We start from the raw sequence: 25,608 nt of genomic DNA, 5'->3' as shown, positions 1-25,608 counted from the left end.
CGTCGTCTTCTAGCGTCCCCGAATGGGAGAAAAGCGTTTTTTCCCCGTGAAGCGGGTGCGTGTGAAATGTGTGTGTGTAAGGGAAGGTGTATTTTCAAAAGCCATTAAACGCCGAGCGTGTGTCGTCGGGTTTGGCGCGACAGACGTACACGCACGCACTTACACACGTGCGAAGATGATAGATGATTTATAATAATACGCGATTATATCGCGCCACAAAACGCAGTCGCGACTGTAGATTCATCGCAGCAGTCTCGTGCCGGATATCTATAAAAGTATTTAAGCGCTCGTGTCTAGCACGATATCATACGATATTTTTGGCCTGGCGGTATTATAAATTTTGGTATCGGTATTAATGGTATTACCGGTCGTACGGCGTTTTCGATGAATCCACAACAGTATTCCCAATTCAAGAACCGTTCTATCGATCAGAGGTTTCTGAGTTTTTTTTTTGCAGTCGTCGTGGTCCAGTAGTTCGCGCCGTATAGTTTACAAAGTAAGAACTTTGGGTCATTTGTTTTTCACGTGTCGTTTAAACGCTACACCTAAAATAGATTTTCCGAGTTTAATACGGACCGCGGTATCCGGTTTGTATCGAGGCCAGATGATACGATTATATACCTACGTTATTTTCGGTAATTACTTTGGCATACGGTACCGACGGTAACAACTACTGTAATTATTATCAAATCACGGTATACTGGTATTCTCAAATACCATCAGGCCTATAATATCATGTATGTAGGGTAGATACACGTATTGCGTTTTATTGTTTACGAGTTATGGGTACCTATATACCATACACACCGGCCGGTGTAATATATTTATACGGACTACGAACACGATGGGCCGTACATTATACATACCGTACGCGTTATAGGTATATCGTTGTGTATAAACGTGTGCGTATACATTTGCTCATCTTCGTATGTGTGTGCACGTATAATATTCGCATACAATATCGATCATCTGCCAGAAGCGTCACTTAACCTAAAACGCTTTTTGCCACACTGTGTGCATTCCCTCGTCCGACCGACCCCCTTACGAGAATATAAACATATTTCTAGATATTATTATTATTATTATACACATACACACACACGTTACTCTTTACCTAATCACACTAAACCACCATCCCCATCTTACGACCCTTGCCGCGCCTACTGTCCACCTTCCCCGACCCGCATCGCACCTCGAAGTCCGCACCTTGACCGCTATACGTATTATGTACACGTCATCGTGACGGTCAACTTTTAGCAGTTTTCAAATAAACTCGTCGTGTACGATACCCACGTCCAAACTTACGGCACAACGAATTTTTAGGTCGACTTTCGTACTAATCCGATGGAAAATGTCACGCGAGAAATGATTTTGCAGCCAACATCACTCTTCCGCGCTAAATCTAATGGACTCGCCGCTCTCCTCGTATATATTATTATAAATAATACATTATAATAACATTCCCTGCAGCTGTGTCGTGAAAAATATGTTCAACTATCTTCTTAACATTTTTTAAGAATATTTAATACCGGTACAGTCATGTCGCGTTACAGAACGACTGGGTTTATTTGCATAACTCACTTCTTCATATAATACCATTTTATTGTTATTTATCCTTTATGGGTTTATAAAACAGAATTAAAAATTCACTGTCATTATATTTTATACATAATACATATATACAAATTTACAAAAGTCTTTATAAAATATTATTATATTTACTATTACCTACTGTTAAATTATTTCTATTAATTTTGTACCTAGTTTGATAGTTTTATAATTTATAATATAATTTTATCTTGAAATACGCCTAAAACTGCTTAAAACTATGCGTATTTAAATTATCATTCGATTCTTTTTTACTTCTACTTAATCTCTATTTTAATGGATTCCGACTATACATACTATACAATGAGTATACATATTTATCAATAATTCATACTCGTATTTTATGAATATTAACATATTTTCAAGCATTTTTTGGGGGGGATTTAAGTGTTATTATGGGTGCCTTTACTTTACTTTTCTACCATTTCAGTTTTTACATTTCCAACAGAACTTCTAAAATATTCTATTGGACATTTACAATTCTTTATCATAAATAAAAATGTTGCATTGTTTTAAATGTGACGTAATCCAATAATAACATTTATTAAAAAAAATTACATTTATAACTAATTTTTTATTCTTATACAATTTAGAGATGTAAATAAGCTTTTATAAGTATAATTTTCCACCGTTCATTAGTTATAAAAAACCAACTTTCAAAATTAGTTTTATCTGAGGTTGATTTTATATTGTTAGGATTATACACTAATTTTTGGCGAATTTTACTTGAAATTAATTTTGAATGTTTAATAATTGGTATACTTAAAACTGATTGTTATGAAGTTTTGAAAACTTATTATTAAAAGTTTAGGTTTGAGCGTCTATCGTATGATAAAATCTGAGGGTGAGTTTTATTACTTGAATTATCATTCTACTGTTTTTTGACTTTACATAAATAGTAATTTTGAATATAAATAAACTTAATTTATATATTACAAAAATATTAATGTCTTTATTATGAAGTGTATTGTTAAAACAATAAATTAATTTTCATACTATCTTGATGAGAATTTAAATAAATCTTAAAATATATTATGTATATGTTTATTATAATATTACCTATAATATATTTTTATGAAAATTGAGGATTTGAAAATATATTTTTTCGTTTAACTGAACTGTCACCTTGCTACCACCATTAATGTTTGTTAACATAAATATATTTTTCGAATTGGTTGTTAGTTTTAGAATGTCGTTAAGTCTAAGTTTAGTAATGACATACGAGAGATTAATAACCATTTGTATACTTATTACTAAGTGATAATCGTATTTATGGAATATTTTCTTATTTCAAAGTATATTTTAACATTTAAAATATTAGAAAACAAAAATATATTTTAAACGGATTATATTTGGTATGTATTTTGAATGTTTTTGACAACGTTTAGAATTTGTTTCGTAACATTCAGTCGGTTTAAAAAAATACTTTTTGTACCTACCCCAAAAAAGTCGAATAACCTGATTAAACACTAACGTATGTTAAAGTGGATTGTTTGATTTTTTATATTGTTTGATATTTAATATCTGCCATATGTAATTAATAATTTACCAACATACAATAAAGTTTCATCATAATTTGTAATTAAATCAAAATCATAGGAGTACAATGAATACATCGAAGTTTTTAAATTGATTTTTGTTGTATTATTAGACAACGATAGGTGTACATAATGGCTCTATTTCAGAATTATCAAATAACAAACCACACAATTATTGTTATTAACCCACAGCTGTTTTTTTATTAAAGGGTTCCATAATTTTTGAGTATATTTATAGTTTTGTCTTCTATTTTGATCATCTCAATTCAAAAGAATACTCACTCGGGCACATCCTGTATTACGATAATGATACGTACGAAATTAGTATATCAATATGGCTTCCAATATTTGATAATGTATAAATGAACGAAGCCATCTAAATATTTATTCAAAGGTGAACTAACTGTATATAATACAATTTACATGTCCCCCGTATCTATGTCAACTTTATATAAATTATTCGTCAAACTATATTATGTATTCGTTCGTATAAATCCAATTATAGTATAATTTATATAATGTGGTTGTGTTGTAAGAGATTCATGACGGACGATGGTATATACATTTTTAAATTAAAATAAAAAATAATAAAAAACTATCGTGACCTGCTTTAATTGATAATCTCATAAATAAGCTATCTAATCAACTCACATTATATTAAACCTTAAAAGTTTGTTCGCATTAAATTTAAAATATGACGTTTCAGTAGTATAGTCAAAAAAGTAGTGAACATCGTTTTAATAAACTTGCATACAGGTACTACTCGTAAGATAGTATTTTAAACCGACTGACTTTACATATCGTACGTTATGTGATGATTCTGAGCGTAATACATTCACCATCACCTGCAAAGTTTTTACATATCTTACTATGTCAAACGGTGTGTTTTTTTTTAAATTTATCAACAGTAGCTTTTTATTTTATTTTTGTCGTCTGTGTGTTGGATAAATAATCGAATTTAATTGCATAATTTAATCGCTTTATTAAGGTTGAGCACGTTTGATTTTTTCCGTTATCCGATAACATTCTGTCGATATCTAATCCAATGAAAATAAGCCGTTTACGAGTCTGTACATAATATTTTTATTTCGTTATATTTAAAATGTATCAATGGTGACATTACCGATTAATTAATTGTGAAAAATAAAAAAAAATCATTTAAAGCACGCGGATTAAAAACACTAATATCATGTTAATACTGATCGGCATGGACTGTGGAACGAAAAAAAAAATAGAGTAATATAGCAGTGCTCGTATAACAAACTGTTATTAAAACAATTCTCGGGATAAAGTTTCATAACTCTAATGAAAAACAACGTTTTCTTTTTTTTTCCATCGTTCAATGAATAAATTAACTATATTTATTATACTGTCGCGGTGTTTTGTACTCTTTCGCAGTCTCGGGTAATATTGAGAAACGAACAAACTTTGGAACGCCGTTCGACCGTCAATGAATCGCAACCTGTCGGGGCATTGAAGCGGTGCTCTCCCGCAAACATTATTTTATCGTCAATCGTGCTACGGTCCAAGTCCGCGAGTCCTAAAATCTTTACTTTCCTAGTTTGTCGATCATAAATCATAGTAGTGCCTAGCCAACCTAACCGGTCTTTTCGTCTCTATTATTATAGTCGATATTACAATGATGCCAATAATAATAATTATTATTAAGTAAAGCAACGAAGTAGTTGTTGTCGTCTTCGTTGTATATAATAATATATCGTTCGAAAGTGTGTCGTTGTAGTCGTCGCCGAACGTGGTCAATAAACTGTTAGAGAGGAAGACGGCAGCAGCGAACACCGGCGGGATTCTCGTGGACTGGAGAAGTTGTATTATTATTATTATTATTATTATTTTTATATCTACCCCCCGAGCGGCGTCACTTCGGGGTGCGGGGCACACTTTCGAGCTACGGTGCCAAAAAACGGCGCCGTGTCGCCAGCCATTAGAGGCGCAGATGGTTTTAAGTTGTGAGAGACGCGCGAAATACACCAGTCAACAGACTGTGTATAGTGTCCATTTGTCAAAATAATAATAATAAAAATATATCCATTTATACTGTATATTATATATAATATAATATCCATGTATAACGAGAATAAAACTCTTTTTGTTATTCCAACCCTATACCAGCCTCGGTCCAACCGATTCTACCACCCCTTCTCATCACAATACTAACTGTTTCCATATTATTATTTTATTCATTTTTTCTCTTCTCTCGACATAATATACCGTTTAGAACCTTTTGTGTCTTCATTAAAAACGCGTTTTTCTTCTTCCTCCACTCTGTCTTTAACGCCGGCAGTTGTATAGTCGGTTTTTGTCTCCCTCTCGCCGCTGTTGTTATTTTTGACGACATTAATTTTCTTCATTTGACCAAAAGCACGGAGAAACTTCTAAGCCCTGAAACGCTTTTAACGGACCACCCTGCAGATCTTGGTACTCCAAAACAAACGTTGTCTTGCATATTTTAGCCAATCAGTAAAATAGGTACAGCCATTGTTGAGGTTTCGGGACAACTGCATCAATTACTTATAAAGTTCGTGTTTCCGGAGATTTTATTTTTGATAGCCTAATTCGTGATCACTTATCACGTGGTTTACCATATTATGATTAAAATATTTTTCATGGGGTATAACATGTTGAATGGTATTATGTTCCAAGCGAGAAATCAATATTTTTATAACGTTAATATTTTCTTTTAGCAATAAACCCCGATTCCGCGCCATTGCAATAATAATATCTTCTTCATTGCATTCATTTTAAAGTTTCTTCTTTTCCTTCATGCAATAACATTCTTTTTTGTTAAAATATAAACTATACAAACTATGCTTCTAATCACCTCCCTCGCAATGATGCTGTGGATTTCCAATGTATAGCGAACTACCTTTATCTTTTTCCCAACTCTATACCAAGTATCTTGAATTTTTTTCATTATTGTATTTATTAATATTTATAACTAAAGTTTATATGTTGTCATTGATATTTATAATAATTGTGTACATTGGTCTACCATCACGTACTTTTTATAGATATATAAAATATATTTTAGTATAGATATAACTTACGGTGTAATACAGCTAAAAAAAATCAAATTCAATTTGCTCGACCGCTCACTACGACGTTTTGATTTCCTATCCGCATTCAACAATATCAACAAAAATCGAATTATAATACAAACTGATATAAGTACGCGTATAAATTAGTTTTAGCGTTCCCTTATGGATTGCACTAACAATAAACCAAATGGATTTGGCCGTCATCCAATATAATACCTATCGCAATATTTCGATTAAGTGTACTGTGTATTGAAAAACGAAATTACTTAATTTAAGCTATGCACGTTTGTTATCGCTTCTAAGTCATGTTTCATTGGCTCCTAATGAATAAGAAAAAGTAAATTTTATTTTAAATTTAGGTTTTGTAATATCATATTATTAGTTTTAGTGTTATTAAACATTGCAAATTAATATAGAATCTAAATATAAATAGTACATAAATAAAATTTTAGTTTTAATAAAGGTACTGAAGATTATCTGTGGTATTTTGGTTTTTGAGTTTTTTGTTGCATTGTTATTTTGTAAAAAAAAAGCAAAGGACTAAAAAGTACTTTGAACGCATGATTTTTAATTTGTTTCATGTAAACGTTTGTAGAACACAAAAATAACATATTATAATAGATTTTAAATTGTGTTAGTACGTATATCTAAGTAGTCATAAATATATTGCATATTAAACGAAAATTTCATTTCTGAAGAATAAACACATCTTTTATTATTCTGCTAAAAATTCAATATTGTAACATCATAATATTGTATATTATATTTTGTATAAAAAAGGGAGAAAAACAGCACAGTTTGTCGGTTTCAAAATGTCTATAAATTATAAAAAATTTATCGTCGAAAGTGTTAATAACGAGAACAATGCCTGTTGTTTTATAAATTACAAAGTTTTAACAGACTCACTTTATAAATTAATGACTATGTCGGTCGATACTAAACCGCCGGAGACGAGTCGTATAAATTGGTATAATATAATAATAATTGTTCTTATTTAAATCATATACGACCATTCTTACTACATTCGTGGCAATTAATAATCGTAGTTAAATTGGGGAGCGTCAATTAAAGTAACTGTTTAGTGTTTTATCGGACTTGTTGGGCGTAATCTAAAATTCTATCTAATTAGTTTAATATCTACTTAGAAATAAGTAACCCTGCAAGGTTGTTAAGCTAAAACTCTGGTGTCACACCTGGGAAAGGTGTCCCTCTTTAGATTTATTAAGGTAATAGCTGTGTGAAAATTATCCTAAGCACGCACTATGTGTGTGGGGTGTGGTGAAAAGTTATACTAAAGCTGCTGGGTGGAAATCCATATACCTACAACACTAAGCTATAAGCAACAAAAATCCATATTTAGGATGTTCACAGGGTCACTTTTCATATCTTACAGTCAAAGTAAAATAATAGTATGATATAATATTAATATATGACATGGTATAGATTGTATGGGACAAAAGATCATATAATAAATTATTAAATTAAGTCCATAACAACAAAACTAATATAACCTATTTAATTTGATTACACAACATAAAAGTATTGATTCTTAAATGAACTTTTCATTTTATCGAGTCACAACAATGAATTTTAGCTATTTCATCGCCTTAGAATGAAAATAATGTACAAACGTCACAATTTAAATATTTGTCTGATCGTTGCCTATTCGTATTACTTAGTTTACGTCATTTCGGTTATATTTAAAGTATTTAGAAGTCTGACGGTAGTTTGTCCTTATGATACATAGGACCTAGTTAAGTAATCCTAGGTTTTTAGGCCTATTTTTTAAGTTTGCTATTAACCATTCAAATTGACTAACCTACCTTTAGGGGTGTTACATAAAACTTTTTGAGCATTCCTCTACACGAAAAGTTTTTCAACAGTAAAAGATAATAAAAGTAATTAAAAACTATACATTCTTTCGCCTTCGCTCAGAATATAAAATACCACTGCAAAACCAATGAAAACTTTGGTTAATTGTAAATTTAAAAAGTTTAATTATTGGTGTATATTTATAAGTTGTTTATTGAATAAGAAAATCGTATGTTTTACATTTTTTTTTATTTGAATTAAGTAAAACAGTAACATTAAGCACAACTTTTGTCCGTCGCATTGCGAGTGCTAAATGTTCTTTGCGCATCATTATAACAATATTATATAACGTATAATAATTCATTCCTGAATACAAAACAAATTATATTTCACTTTTTATATAGTGTACTCGGGAATACTAAACGTAATTAGTGAATGTTATAATTTATCTGCCACGTCCATCGTTAAAAACAATTTAGAAAAAAAAAACCATAGTATTATTCTATAATGATACATTTCCAAATATTTTACAATTTTTTTTTTAAACGTTTTCAGACTATAAATGTACATTTTGCAAATATAATATATACCATAAAATACACAGACGTGCACGTTTAATAAATCGTTTTATCTAGAAGATATACATGACGGTACAAAAGTCATAAGAGACAGGAACTGATAATGGAAAGATATATTTCACGACTTTTAGTTGAATGTCAACATAATATGTTTTTGAGTTGAAGCATTCTGTAAATTAAGGTCAACATATTAAAGAAATCTGGAGAAATCATATAATGCTTTTAAAAATGCATAATACAAACAATAAAACATAAGATACAATCAAATAGGTCAGAAATTGGTTTTACGAGAACGAGGAATAATTGAGTATCATAAAAAACTAATCTAAAACGGATAGAATTTTGATTGTGTTACAAGCTGTAAATTAAAACTTATAATGTAGTTATACAATATAAATAATATCAGGGTAACAACTTAATATGTTTTTAAATTTTAAGGTATAAAAGTAAAGTAAATATTCGTAATTAAAAATATAAATCACTTAATTTAACGAAAACTGATTCTAGAATCTAAATATATTGAAGTACCTTTCTATTTATTATATACAAAATGTATAATTAATTTGAATTTTCAAATTTTTCAATATGTTAATTAAAGTTGTAATTTTATTGTGACAATCTTTATCGATGTAATTTATTTTTCTATGATTTCTTCGAATTGTTACAGTATTATCAGGGTTACGAGCAGAACCCTCTAATAATAAAATATTGAGAGTAAAGTTATTGAGTGAATTTTGTTTACATAATTAACAATTTAATACAAATTCAGTTTTTTTTAGATGGATAGATGAGATAAAAGTATTATTTATTGAAAAACCTTAAAGCTATATTATTTTAAATTGTATTAAATAAAACAAATTCGTTTACGAAAATATATTTCTATGGTCTACCATGGTAATATTGGATATTTAAAATACTAAAGTTTTCATAGTGGAATGATAGAGATGATAATATCTTGTTTACCAATACATAAAGTATTATATCTTACTAAAGTGACTTTTAAAGTGTTTGTATAATGATGTATTGCATCCCTTATCAATATTTTATTTTTTCAAGTGAATTGCCATAGTTGAAACTTTTATCGCATAAAATAATTTGAATTTTTAAAATTCAAATTATTAGAACTAATTTTTGTTTTAACAAAATTATCCGTGAATAGATAAATTTCTTTTTTTAATCTAAATTACTTTTATTTGATAAAACTGTTAAAAATATTGAAAAAAAAATTAGCTAAAGAAAAAAGAAAAACTATAAATGTTAACCTAAAATAATTGTTCGTATCATAATTTTCATAATTTAACACACATATATAAACATAAACAATTACTTATATAATATATAGGTATATTATTAAATACTTATTTCAACGATTATAATTTGATTTTATGTTTTAAGTTGTTCTTTTGTATTTTTTTTTTAAGACTATGCTACATATAATATAAGATGTTATTACTTTTTTTATTATTGTCATTTGTGTATATTTTTAAATTTGTATATTATTATTATTTTTATTTTGGTTTATTACTAATTTTATATTCTTATAAAAATTGCAGTTTAATTGTTTTTACATTTGACATAAAACCAACACAAAACTATAAAGTTGCGTATCATTGTAGAGTGTTACTTTTCCCGGAGTGTCGTAATCAATCGTTTACGGTGACTAGAGAGTAGAGGTGTATTTAAGAATTCGTCTTTGAGAAAGAGGAGCAATATGTATTTATACTGAGCAAAAACATTGATCCTCTCACCCACCAAGTTAAGTTAAAATTGAAATTGTGATAACTTTATGAATTATAATCAATTAATCAAAACATTTAAAACTATGCTATTTCAATCATACTATAATATGATATACTACAGCCTATAATTATTAAAATATTATCAATACATCTGACATAATCTATAGAATTTTAAATAGCTTATACTTTTATTGCACCCCAAGTTCGTTTTCTCAATTTTAACGCATTAGGCATTTTAGCGTTAGTCGTTATTTATTATTATTTTTGAAATTTGTTGCTTAGACATCAGAAAGTCAACTACTACAGACAATCTATGAACAAAAATTTCATTGAATTAAAAAAAAAAAAACCTAACCTAATCCATATTCCTCCTACCACCAACAATATATTACTATTGTGACGACTGAAATAATTACTTTGTGTCCGAATATAAATAAAAATACAATTTACATACATAATCGTTATAACTCATGGTACTATCCTAAGACATTAATGTCCGTGTACGTTAACAACGATATTGAATAATAATTGCACAACAATTATAATATAATATTATTTTTGTAATAATTTGTATTATCATTCTCGCCAATTGATCGATGGAATTTGGTTTCACGAAAATTGTATTTTTTTCCTCGGTCGGGTCATTTGAGCGCACGTGTTTTTAAAAGCTTCGTTCTCTTCAACTGCGCGTCCATACATATATTGTATACTTTATAGTTTATAGCATTGTCTTGGCGATTAATCATATTGCGTTCTGAAAACAACATGGTGCGGCGAAGGTTGGGAAGTACATTTATACCATATACGACGAACTTTGACCAAATTATAAAATATTATGGAGGTAGTTTTTTTTTTTTTTTTTTAGATGTTGCCCCAGAAAATAATGCAAGTTTTGCAATTCTGACTGGCCTTGTGAGCCAAGTGGCGTGAATTTAATTTCTGTGTATGTACGATGTACCATGAACATCTTATTTATTTCTGATTTAACCAAAAAAAAAAAAAAATATATTCGACTCAGACTAATATTCTTATTTGGCGTTCTGAATTAGTTTATAAAACAAAATAAAAAATCATGAATTATTCCAAAATGTTGCACATAAAATATATATATAAATAATATAACAAATTAATAAACGCACGTACGAGTATACGTCAACTGGTATCTTTGCTTATTTGATTTTTAACTGCAGAAAATATTCATAATATTTATTCATAATTACCATTTTATTCTCTTCTTACAACTGTTCAGTTGGAGGGTAAAAGTCATACACCACCATAATTGGCTCAACTATAGGGGTAGCATTGTTTAGCATCTCAAATATAGATTTAATCTTTCCTCGTAATTATTATTTTAGTTGCAAAGGTTACATTCGATTTTTCTAGTATAAAATAGTCCATTAGAAAGGTGTAGGTCTTTAATTTGGAAAATTTTTTAAAAAATTGTATTTCGATATTTTATTGAATGCCCAGTCACATCGGAAATCACCAGCTAACGTGCATGGCTCGTAAATTTATTAATAAATATTTATCATAATAATATAATATGATTTGTTCGTATTTTAAGTGGATAGACGTCTTTGTCTTATTGTTTTCTATGCCGCTTATACATATTTTATTATTATATTATTTTTTTAACAGATATATGTTATAATAGCATATAAAATCATCAAAGAGAACGATTTAAAAAAAATCTGCAAGACAGAGTTTGGTGAAAAAAATATCGTTTTATTATCTTTCAATTTTAGGCAAATACAATAATTGTGTTGTTAATAATTACAGTGTGTACTGAAAAATCTTGTGTTACAGCTTATTAATATTATATTCATGAAAGTTGAGTACTAATAGGCAGCATGGTGTTCGAGAACCCCCCCCCCCTAATAGGTTTACTTGCGTGTATATTTTATTGAGACTATACTCTCGCCCCTTTAGGTATTTGACCCTAAACGCCTCAATGAGTCCACCGCATGGTAATGTTTTCACGTGTAACAATTTACCACGTATGCTTACAATGGATAACGGTGTAGGTCCATAAAACCGTATTAGTTTTGCTTCGATAAAATGTACAACGACGAAAAATGATGCGTCCGTATCCGGAGACGGATAAAGGGCGAGAAATATTAGAAATAGAACTAATAATATCATATTATTCAATCGCGTTGTGACTGCGGCGTCGATATACTCTTCTCCGGTGTTTATAATATTATAATATATGAATTGAAGCGTACTCGATTAAACCCTCTCTACGGCGGTGCTGCTGTCGCCCATTCATTATTATATCCAATATTATGTAGATACAGGCTGGCGCCGCCGCTATAATCTTCTCTTCTGGGTCGTTTGGAATCGTTTCAAAAACAATAATTCCGATGACGTTATAAAATATATGATTATTATTGTATAGTATAATAGTAATAATAATAATAATAATAATAATGATATGCTGTATTATATTCGGATACCGGGATACGATGGGCGTTAGAACGCGATTCCCATCATATACCGAATCAATTGGGTCCAGGCCGAAGATTTTGCGTTGATTTCCTTTTATTCTTTTCATTGCATTGCAAAACTATATTATATAATTCTTCGGTATTATACGAAACGTATAGAAATTTAGAAATTAATAATGTTTGTTTTACCTACGTCGAATTTGGCGACAAATACAGTTGGTTTAATAGATCGAGTTTCGTACAATCCCATTTTTTTTTTCAATTGTGTTTCCGTTACATGTCAATTTAATATAGACTTTAAAATAACCAATAAGGCTTAAATAATAATATTATTAACACTAAAATATAATTAGGAATGAACATTAAATGTCAATTTTTTTTTTCTCTAACTAAATATATAACAATGTAACGTATCTATAGTAGATATTATCAGCGAATAAAATACAAAAACAGTATTGTTTCAATGTCCTATACTAGTATTGTTGATATCTAAAAATATTTTTTCGTATGTCATAGATTTTAAGTCACTTATTTGAGCTTATTAGCAGACTGAAACCGAAACCTATATTGACTTAAATCTCTACGATTTTACCCTATTTCGTTATTTATGCTACTTATCTGTTATGTGCGTGTTAAATCGATCCAAAAAATTCCAGTAGTACGCTGTTAAAATACGATAAGAAATTTCTTATTTTCTTCGAAATAAGATTTTTTTTAAAAGTAAAGTAAAACACGTGTAGATTTACTAACCATTATTTAAAAAATACATTTTTTTTTTTTTTAAATAATTTCTTATTGGTAGAATTATTATTATATTACATTTTTCTTGTGAGATATCTGATCATTTTTATTCCAATTATCTTTGTACCTATATTTTATTTTTGTTATACAAAACATTTATATTGAATAATGGATGAAAAATAATGATTTTATAGGTACAATGGAAATATTTTTATTCTGATTACGGTCTTCTATACTATATTAAAGTCTTTATTGAACTAAGTTTAAATATAATATAATACTTTGGCTGAAACATATAATAGCTATAATATTTCAATTGTGTACTTATAAATATTTGTTTTAATAAACTTTAGTTAAGTATGAAAAACTTTAATTTAATATTAGTAAATATTCGTAATATTGTACTATGAATAATTGATAATACTATAAAATAATTGTGATGAAATAATTTTTCGAACACAATGTTAGGATTATAATAGGTATTATTTTTGTAGTATATTAATGTTGTATATTATAATATGTTTTTCTTTTAAAATTTAAAATTCAGAATGACAGTATTTTAGTAATCTTAAAATGGGGTTTATTCGATTTAAGTAATCAGAAAAAAATACATATATATTTTCTTTGGAGCACAGAAAAATAACGAACTGTAGTCATATTTAAGGAGGAATTCGTCTATGAATCCGTTTTTAGAGGTTTCTATGTTAACATAATTACATTATGTATTAGTTTCTAGGTGAAATATCAGTTAGTTAAACATAGAATACCGTACCAATAAATATATCTTAAATATTTTTACATTTTCTATTATTTCTAATATTTTTGATTCATTATTTATTTAAGAAGTATTAGTGTAGTTTCCGGTATTTCGGTATTCTGTAATTTACTAGATAGATTTTAAATGAAGTGATACCTAGGTATAATTTACTTAATTAAATTTTGAAATGAGTGATGTAATACAGACAAATGATTGCTGTGGTATAGCACAACATTTTTTTACATTTTTACATAGGTAAATTAAAGTAACCAGCTTTTTACATAACTGTATTTTTGATACATTTTAAAAAATTGCTCAAAAAATAAAAAACATAGTAAGGATAACTAAAAAACCCTCGTATAGTAAATACACAGATTTAATTGAATGCCAATTTCATGAATATATAGATTAAGAACTAAACTATTATCCTATCGTTTTTATAGCATTTTCGTTTCACATTATTTTGTATGATAATCATTATTTATATTGTATTTATCAAATTAATATAAAATAAAATAAAATTGCTTAATATAAAATGATACTAAAAATAACAATTTTTAAAAGTGTTAACTACAAATGTTCATCTTATGTCAGTAACTAACAGTCGACAAATTACATCATATTTCATTCTTATAAAATGTTTTACGAGTGTTACAAACTGTGAAATAAATTTACTTAAAAAAAAAATATATAGTCGGAATATATTGATTTGAATAATTCACTTGAGTTATTAGGTACTTACATAGGCCGTATAGAAATTGTTATACAGCTCTGACGAGTATTCTATTAAAAAGTTTAACGCATTAAAAAGCTAAAATACTATATATACCAAAAACTTTCTTAATTTATTGACACTGATGGAGCAGCTCTTTCCAAAGATCAATAAGGTTTACTTCTTTTAAAGCTTTGTTTCAAAAAATGAGCTTCTTAGAATCGTATCTATTGAATGCATTTGATTACTATTTTATATACGCAGAGAAAGTTATTGCGGAAGTTTGTATTGATTAAACATTTTCATAACTTATATAAAATATATAATTCGCACCTTTAGAATAATGGCGTTACTTTTTCTCGAATCTGAAATGAAAGTTTTGAGTAATGTTAAATTTAAATTTCAGAATTAAGAGTTTAATTTTTAAGTTATAATGCGAGATGTGATACTGACAATTTATTTTTAAAAATGTGTAACAGTATTAAAATATAAAATAACTTTTCACGTGGCTTATAATTTCTTGATAAAGTAAAAACAGTTTCATAAAAGTATGTTTTATATTTATAAATTATAATTTATATTAATTATTTTTAATATACTATTGTCTACCAGTGTTTTTTCTACTTTTGCTTCATTATATTATGTTGATTAAAACTGTGTTTATTTAAACTTTGGAGATATTTAAATAAAATGGTTGAATACAAAAATAAGGGAAATTATGAGAAAAAAAAACATTAGTTATTTGTGTAAACTATTTTTCCTTGGTTGTTTCTACCTATCAATTTATGCTCTTATGCTCTGAAATTCTTTATATTCTATTTTTATCAAATTTTAAAACGGCTATGATAATATTATAGTGAAAGTATATAGATATCATTTTCAATTTCTTTTTTTTTCGTCGAGTAAAATAATTTAATTTAATTTTGAATGTATATAAAATAAATTAAAATATAATACTATGAGTACTTATATGACTTATAACCTAATACTTATGAATCTTATGAAATGTTTACCTTTTGTACATGTAGTTTTGAATTAATAAGTTTTTCTTTTTTTCTTATGATTTATCATTAGGTTTTGAATAATTTTGGATTACAAATTTATTAAAATTAGGATTATTAACGCACAATAAAGTAAAAAAATATTTTTAATTAGATTAATTTTAAATTAATTATTATTAGACGAGTATTGTAAAAATAAGTATTATTTTAAAACCAAATACAATTACAAACATTAATATATGTAATATTTTTCATTAATTCATTATCAATGAATAATTTTAAATTAACATTTATATTAAATAAATGTATACAATATGACGCTGTCCCAAAAAGCATAATGTAGTTTAATATGACTGGGTACAGAAAGTTAATAACAGTTATGACTTATGACTATAAAATATATAGATATTATGTCATTTTAATTTAATGTCCACATAAAACATAAATGCAATGTTTTAAAATATGCTTAGAATGAAATATTCTTTCCAATATTATTTATATTTAAATTCTTATAAGAAAAATATTACTTTAATTAATTTAAATTTATTTTTAATTAACAAAAAAAAAAAAAATTAGGTATTACATTTTTAATATATTTTCTACCAAACATTGTTTAAAAGAAAAACATTAATTAAGATTTAAAGTCAAGTCATCGGAATAAATATGCTTTCACATTAAATTAACTATAAGATCAATATAAAGTAAAAAGTTTTTGAAGTAAGTTTTTGATGTACAATTAAATATATAAATTGAGACGATTGACATAATAGTTTTTCGGGACCCCCATGGACTCAATATCCTATTATAAATTGTCGGTTATTTAAACGCAGACAATTGTATTTGACTTTCTAAAATCTTAATTTCTTATTATTCTTAATGCGTAATTAATTATATTACGTGTTAAATGTAATTAGGTGAATACATCAGGTAAAATTTATCGCAATATGTTTAAATTATGTGTTCGGCAATTCGTTTACTAATGCCATTGATTCTTTTAACACAAATAGCGTACTGATCGCATCGAATTTAAAAAGCCCCGCATCGTGTTTTATGCGTCTTGTATGTTTATGAAATCGATTTGATACGACACAGAAATGTATATGGCCCTAAATGTTCTCGATTGAAAAATCGTCAAACTCTGGTTAGTTGTGGTCGATTTCTCAGAACTTTATGTAGCATACTATCTTACAGTATAGAACTACTAGATACTGCATGTCCGGTTAAACTTTATTTATTGTGCACACCCGGAGAGTGCAACTAGATTCCTAATGAATAATTCACCGTAATTTTGACCCGAATATAAATTCCCATTCGATGGAGCTTTAAACTGTTTAGAGGAATTATACTTCTCTAGGACTATTCGTTCACTACTGCGTTTACCATATATGTAATATATACGTAGCACGTATACTTAAAATTATTTATGATATTAAGTTTGATGTATTCATCCTTTAAAATTATGGACTATTACTGTTCTGCGTTTTCAACTTTTGTCAAAAAACAGTATATTTTATTAATTTAAATATTTCGTTAGGTTACATATTCATGTATTCCAATCACAATACATATTAATGTGGTAAGTAGGGAATAATTGAAAATATTTCATGGTTTTTTAAACATTTAATTGTACTACCTATGAAATTTACAGTTTGATGCAGTAAATTGAAGTGGTATATATTATTATGTATGATAACTTCAAAAGTAATTCAGTTAGTGTTATAAACTTCATTGATGCATTAAATAAGTTTTTCTGCTCGATAAATTAAGTTAAAGCAGTCGAATAAATTAATAAATTTGTATACATTTTCTAGTAAATTCCAGACAAATTGTATGCATATTTTACTGCGAAATTGATGTGAATAGATTTGTGAAGAAATTTTAAGAATCCATAATTTTAATAGTTGGAAAAAAAATTAAAATAAAATAATTAAGAATGCTAACTTAAATATGAGGTTTATATCCAATGTTTTTGATTATATTATTTTAATTTACTATTTATTATTAATTTAGAGAACATTTTGTTATCAAATATTGTATTATTAAAAACTGACTGATTCGTAGTTACAAATATCTAGTAACTATTTCTGATAATAGCATAAGTTATTTTACACAACATTATTCATTCAAGTTTAGTATTAGAGTAATACTTAAATTATGTGATATAAATGTATATCTTGTTGCCTTTAGAATACTACGACCCAGCTGCATATTATGGTTATTGCAAGTACATGGTCAACGTTATTTAAATGGTTGTGATATCAAATAATTATAATACATAGTGCAAAAATAATGTTTAAAATAATTAACAATGTAATGTTTATATCTATAACCATACTTGGTGTGCAGTGAATTGTATTTTTTGTTTTCAAAATACCATATACGTTAATTCATTATTCTCTTCGTTCACATAATGGCGCGCGTCAGTGGTAGAACCGCAGAGATTATGATAATCCCTGAGCCCTTAAGTCCCTACTATTCTATGCAATAGAGACGCCGCCGTGGTAGTTTTGATGGCTGTGAAATTATTTGGATTGGCTTATGTTCAAAGTGCTCTCTGGCGGGTTTAAATCAAATTGTCATTTGCTTACCGTACATAACAATAATATAACTTAAGTGTACATCACGCGATATTCATATGGACGCATGACTTAAAGAGTTGTATACATATATTATATAGACTATAGGTACACGAGTTCTGTTCAAAAAATTATATATTTTCGAAAAATACTGAATCGCTTTTATAGGCCATGCGATTTGCGCTGCACAGAAGTAGTTGTCTTAGCTGTGTTAAAGTCCAAAATGATAAAATCTAATTATTAACTATAAAACGAATTTACTGGGTTCCGCGGTGATTGCATAGCCGATAACGTAGTAATAACAATGCCGTTAAAATTTATCGGCTTTCCACTCACCACCAATAAACAAGCGTTTGCATAAATTAACATCTTGCCGAGATATATAAAGTAAAGCTTGGCGTGGCTTAACTCGGATAACACTTAAATGTGTTGAGTAAACGTCGTGTTGTGTATAATATAGCACGCGAGTCGTAATGGCAACACGTATAATATCTGGGTGATAAACGCGCGTAAAAAACAAAACATAACAGCTGGAAGTTGCCACAGTGACCCGATCAAAAGAAGAATAAAAACGAATTCCTTTGAAATAATATCGATTTCCAAGGTCCAGTATTTAAATGTTGACATATTATGACGATTGACTGTTGTGGTTGTTGGTCAGGATTATTATGCGCTATTTAACCAAGGTTTTTCGAGCCGAGTCCAGTACCTCGACGACGGAACGTATCGTACTTAGGTCCACACTCCGCATTCGTTACGTGATGAGTGCAAATGACGAGTATCATTACTCTGTGCTTAAGAAAACCTGTGTATAATATATATATATATTAAAACACACGCTCGGAGGACCATAATAATTGAACAGTGATTGCAGTGTTATAATTATTATTATTAATTTTTAAATATTTGAAATTTCTGAATGTTGATACAAAATTACTATAAATAAGTAGACAGTTTTGCGGTGCTGGTTGTGTGTCATTTTCCAAAAGTAGTAAAGCTGAATATACACTAAATATAGACAAAAACAACGGGAAGTGAAAAAAAAAAGATTAATATATAGTTATAGTAGATGAAAAGCGTTTCATCCTTTTTTATCGTCATGTTGTGGATTACAAATCAAACGAGAAGGATTGAGAAAGAAAAAGTATAGATATAAGATGTACAAGAGAAAAAGAGAAATAATGTGTCGTTGTTACAAAACCCAATGAAAGGAAGGGCTGCAGCAGTAACAACAAAAGTACAGGCTTTACACATTATGTAGTGTATAGAGACATATATTCATTGATATACTCTGTGGTATATACTGTAGACGTAGACGATTTTTATTTTTTTTTTTAATAAAGACCATTAATACATAGGATGATTCACGAAGCATGCTATCCACATTGTTTTCGTTGCGAATGAATTAATTTAAATTCTGATTTATAAAAGTATAATTTTTAAATACTTAAATGTTTTATCTCATTCATAAATAGTGGTCCTCTATAATATACTATAATATATTATATAATATATAATTAAGTATAAATATAAATTTGAACTAATAGTTCATAATAAATATTAAAAATTATATTCTAAAAAAAAAATAGCCAATGATAAATAGGTTTAAATATACAAAGGCAACGATATTAGATAATCGTTATAATTAATATTAATAGGTGTATAAGGATTTTACAAATGATAGTCATTTTTCTAGTTAAGATAGTAAGAGTATTATAAACTCAGTATTATATACTTTGCTATATTGTATGTTTGTGATTAAACAATCATTAATGATTATTTATGATTATCATTCTTAGTTGATGCATATAATTTAATAACACAGAAATTACTTGTTTGTTCCTCGATTACAATTTAAAAAAATATATAAATATAGGTATATATGGTATAAGAACTTAAAGTCCTTGAAAATATAATCGTGAAGTATGTTAGTATGTATACTGAATTCAACAAACCAAAATTCGAATGCTTTGTTAAAGAATACAAGCGGAATAAGCGTGAGCATGCTTTCCGATCTATTCTATATATTATATGAAAATCCTGTGTTTCAAATTTTCAGAAAAACTACAGGTTGTTAAACACTCTTGTGACAGTATGTATTATATAGTTTGTTTGAAATGTTGTTACGTTAGTTAGACAGATACAGAAAGAAAACCTTCTTCATTTCATACTATTCGCATATCACTAGCACATACACACACGTATAGATTAAACGCACATAAGCTACAGGGATTTTTTTTTTGTTAAACATAGAATATTATATATGTATAACATACATCACTGGATTGAATATATACAAACGTACAATATATTATTGTACGGTTGATCGTTTTTAAATATTGTCAAGCCTCGTCGTTTTTACTTCGATATTGGTACGAACCAGATAATTGCTTATGAACGACAACACGAAGAAACAGTTATTATTGTGTTGATTTTGATCCTAAAAATAACATGGTTTTTAAACAACCATATAATTGAAATTTTTCAAACTTTCTTTTTTTTTTTTTTTGGCTTATTTGTCTTAGAGAAATGATATTTTATTCATCGACCTGTGTTATATATTACTTCTATTTATATATATACATATTCAAATATTAGATTAATAGATTATCCATTAAATCTTGTCATAATTTAACTTGCGATTTTCATCCCCATAATGCTATTATACGGGCGTAAGTGTGTATGTAATTACGACACTTTATGTTGGCATGGTATATTTACAAGTACACGTGGTGGTAACACTAAACTTAAGAAATGTGTTGAGAAGCGTTATTACGCACGCGAAATCGGTGTCATACGGGGTTACCGATGTCGTTAAAGCGCACAGGAACAATATCTAATTAGGTCAAATCACACAATACCTATAAGACTTTTTGAACACTGTACTTTGCGTGGCTTTAACTTTAAAGCTACACGTATTAAATAACACTGTCCGGCGACGCGTATTACTCGCCTTTGTCAGTAACCTTTCCAGTAATCAAATGAATGGTTTAACGAATTGCATGTTTTACCGTCCACCAGAGTTTACAACAAATACAAGAATAATATCGTACTCAGGAATGTGGATGAGGCATGAGTCCGTCCGATTTTTAACACGGTGTTTTGCGAACGTGATCCAATTACCTTGAGCGCGAGTTAGACGTACATTAAAATAGTAAGACACGTGTCAAGACTAAAATAAGTACGATTTAGGTATTACACAGCGACGAATAAAATAACAAATGAATCCTAAACGATGTTTTTTCTACTATCTCGAACGCAATGAGTATGATTTAATCTTGTTTATATATATAGCTATATCAATACCTATAATCCAATCTGATATGTTCGTTGACGTGAAACGTTTGTAAATATGATATATAAGGCGATTCTTTTAACGTAAATCATTCGTTGTATGGTATTATTTCAACAAATATTTACGTTATCGAAATTATTTTTTTACACATTAATTCAAGTGATTAAATAACAACATTTTTTATTGTTATTACTTTTCGAAAGATAGTATCAATCTGTCATTTAATGTATTTTGAAGCAAAATATTATTGGGATTTTTCAATACCTACCTATCAGAAAATTTAATTTCAAAAGAGTAGAATTAGTTTTAAAGTTTAAACGAGCCAGAGTAATGGACCAACATTTTTAGGGTACCCATCTAATCTACTTTCTAATAAATACAAATCATTTGTCTAAAATTTTACTTTTTTTATAACATCAAAAAATAATCTAAAAAAAAAAAAATTGAAAAAAAATTTGAAATTAAGTAGAAATAAAAAATTTATAATCACTTATTTTCGATAGAGAATTAACCTTAGTATATAAGGTATATAATATTATCGTACATTGTATTAGAGGAATTCGTACGATTCATTTCGCATAATCGTTCGTTCTCATTAGCAAATTAGGTTTTCGTCCCTAAAGTGCGCGGGTCGAGTTTTGTGTCCGACCGTCGTATAGTACCTCACTATGGCCTGCACTACCATCACAGCCTCACACTGTCTCGGTTGTATAATAATACAGACCAGCGAATTCGATTCGGCCGAGACCGCCGCCATGAGTAAATTGCGCTCCGTCCACATACCTACCGCAGTCACTTAAGTCTGATAAATATCGCTCCGGAACGCACGAGTACCTGTGGGATTACGACCGTGTGGCTGTACTGTAGTCCGGTCTATACATTCACGGGGCTTCTATAAACCTAGTCAAGGAGCTCTGAAATAAACGCGAATGAATTATTCATCCCGGAAAATGGCTGATTGCGGTAGAGCCTCGGCAATAATAATCCGTTTCTCAGGGCATTTTATTCCTTATTTTTTATTTTTTATTATCATTTTCGAAGGACAAAATACGTGATGAAAATAAAATCTTATCACGGAGTAATTGGCAATAACCGGAGTACTTAAGCGTTATGTTACAGAAAGGAGGAGATTCTTATACGTGTTCGGTGGTCAGATTCACAAGTCAGAATTTTCGGTAAATCCGTAAACATTTCCCATATAACTGGTATGGGTTTGTTTTGCTATTTTATCCGTTATACGCAAATTTTTTTTAGATAAAAATCGGATAGTTGACATTGAAACCATATCTAATCGTTATTTCACAGATGATAACTAATTTTGATTAACATTCGATTTGATAATAAAATATATTTTACACGTTTGAAAAGGCCGAAAAAGAGGAAAATATTTTTTCTTGAATAGAGGTCGTTTGTTGTTTTATAACATATCGTTATAATAATAATATGCCGGAAAATATTTTATAATTAATTCCGGGACGGCCGTGACATCGACGGTGACGTTTTATTTACCCATTGTTTAGGGTCACTCCGCCGTATATTGTTCGGGGTCGACCGTTTGGATTATAGTGAACCGTTCAGCGTGTACACGGTCGAAGTGCCCAAATTACATACGAGGAAGCTAGATAGAAAGCTGATGAAAAGTCTAGAGATCATCGACGGCTGTAATTAGTGGAAATTAACTTTGGCGAACCGCGAATTCCGTACTTCTCTAAAACAACGACGTCACCGAATGTTCGTGCACGTAAAGCGTTTTGAAAATCCATTTCGGTCGATAATTTTATTGACCTCAATACCGTGATTGATCATTTATTATTTAAATATTACACCCCTCGGGAGAAACAATGCCATCTTAATATGGCGAAAATTAATTTTTCATTTAATTACTAGAATAATTTAACACCATTATGGAAATTGGATATTGACATATAATTATTATAATTATTCTTTTATTTTGTATAATAAACAACGCCTTAAGAGGACATTTATTTTGTGGAAAATTAATGGCTTATATCTACCTTGAACTCCGCGGAGGCCGGAACGGACGGCGTACCAATTAGATTAATTTTTCCAAATGAGTATTAAAGTGTATATTATAATAATAATATATTGTGTATTTCATTTTAAACAGATTTATGTGTGCGTTTCATATACTAGCTTGGGGTTTTATGCGCTTTTTGCGTTACCTATATAATATGTATAATAAATATGTCATTTTTTTATAACCTCTTTAATTTATCGCACTGGAAATAAAAAATAAATAAAAATACGCTGCTATTATATGCATATTATCATACACGTATTGTAAATTATTCAATTGACCGGAGAAAAAATAAAACTATATATTATAATGAATAGGTGTATGTTTATTATTTTTATTATTATTATTATTTTTTTTTTTTTTAATGTTTATATTAATGGTTGTTTTTTTCCTGCAGGTATGCATATATATTTCCATTCAAACCGTAGTTTACAACGTAAAACAAAAGGAAGGCGGGCAAGTAATGTACATGCACATACACATAATAATAATAATAATAATGATAAAAACAGACAAAACAACACAATAGTAAATGCAGTAGGTAAGAGTATATATTAATATTGTAGTGCTTTGTCTTTATGTGGTAGCAACGTCACATACACTATTAGATATTATAATAATAATATGTTTGTCGTACTGTATTTCGAAGTTGTTCGGTTTCCGTTGACGGATAATTATCCGATACGGAATAAGAAATAGAAGTAGAAATAGCATAGAATTTCTTTTATCGTTTATACTGTCGACAGTGTGAAATAAACATGCAATGGTAATAATTACGGTTCAATGCGATGAGGTTTTGATAATTTTCTTAAGTATAATCGTAATCCAAAGCTTACGATCAATGACGACGTTATATTTTGGTATACGTGACTCATACATGGTCATATTTTTAGTGTAATATTTGTGAATGGAAAATCCTTCCCTCCCCCCGGTTAGTTTAGGTAACTTCCCGGAAAAAAAGAAGTAATATTCAATGTATCATGAATATATATGAACCATGCAGTGCGTGTATGTATATTATATTTGATATGTATGAATTTTCTGAATTCAGGAAGTTTTTACAAGTTATACATCGTAAACTTCCGTGTTAAGATTTTATTTTTATGCAACTAAATTTTGATAATTTATTAAAACTTTTTCTTAGAATTTTTGTAGATTTAACATCACTACATATACTTGCTGCTTTATTCGATGCCTTCTTTCTTTCTCACCCTATCTGTCGTGCTTTTATGTTTTAATATCGAAACGTATATAATACGACGTCGAACGTTCGCCACTATAGTTTAACCCTCCGACTGCATACCACCCACTAGAGCGTTTTACACGCGGTACGTATTATGATTCTCTTACCGCAGCTATTTCTACTCAGCGGCTGCTATGTAGTTACAAAGTCCACTTGACTTTCGAGACGGAGATCTATTATGATTTATTGTTTACGTGTGTAGAAACACAAGTCGATTCCGCAATATTTTTTTATGCATTTATTTTTTGTTCTTCTTTTTTTCGGATTTATGTTGAAAAACAAATACCCGTGAGTAATACCGTGGACGTGGTCTATATGTAGTATAGGGTCGGTTATAAAGCGTCAAAGAAGCGAAGGATGCTAACAAACAGTAGTATTAAACTCTATCGATTCGAAACAAACACTGTGTATAAGGTTATAGCTGATAATCGTAGATTAAATTCATAATCCGACCGATCAACGAAATA

At 28.7% G+C, this 25,608-nt stretch overlaps 1 protein-coding gene across 2 annotated transcripts in view; it reads left to right on the top strand.

Moving 5' to 3' along the window:
- Positions 1–25,608, top strand: part of LOC114125365 (zwei Ig domain protein zig-8-like) — a 345,563-nt gene that overhangs the window by 23,068 nt on the left and 296,887 nt on the right. The gene's annotated exons all lie outside the window — the stretch shown is intronic.

Source organism: Aphis gossypii, chromosome 1 (genome assembly GCF_020184175.1).
Source record: "Aphis gossypii isolate Hap1 chromosome 1, ASM2018417v2, whole genome shotgun sequence".
In the NCBI taxonomy this organism is placed as follows: Eukaryota; Metazoa; Arthropoda; class Insecta; order Hemiptera; family Aphididae; genus Aphis; species Aphis gossypii.
This window is presented reverse-complemented; position numbering and strand designations above follow the sequence as displayed.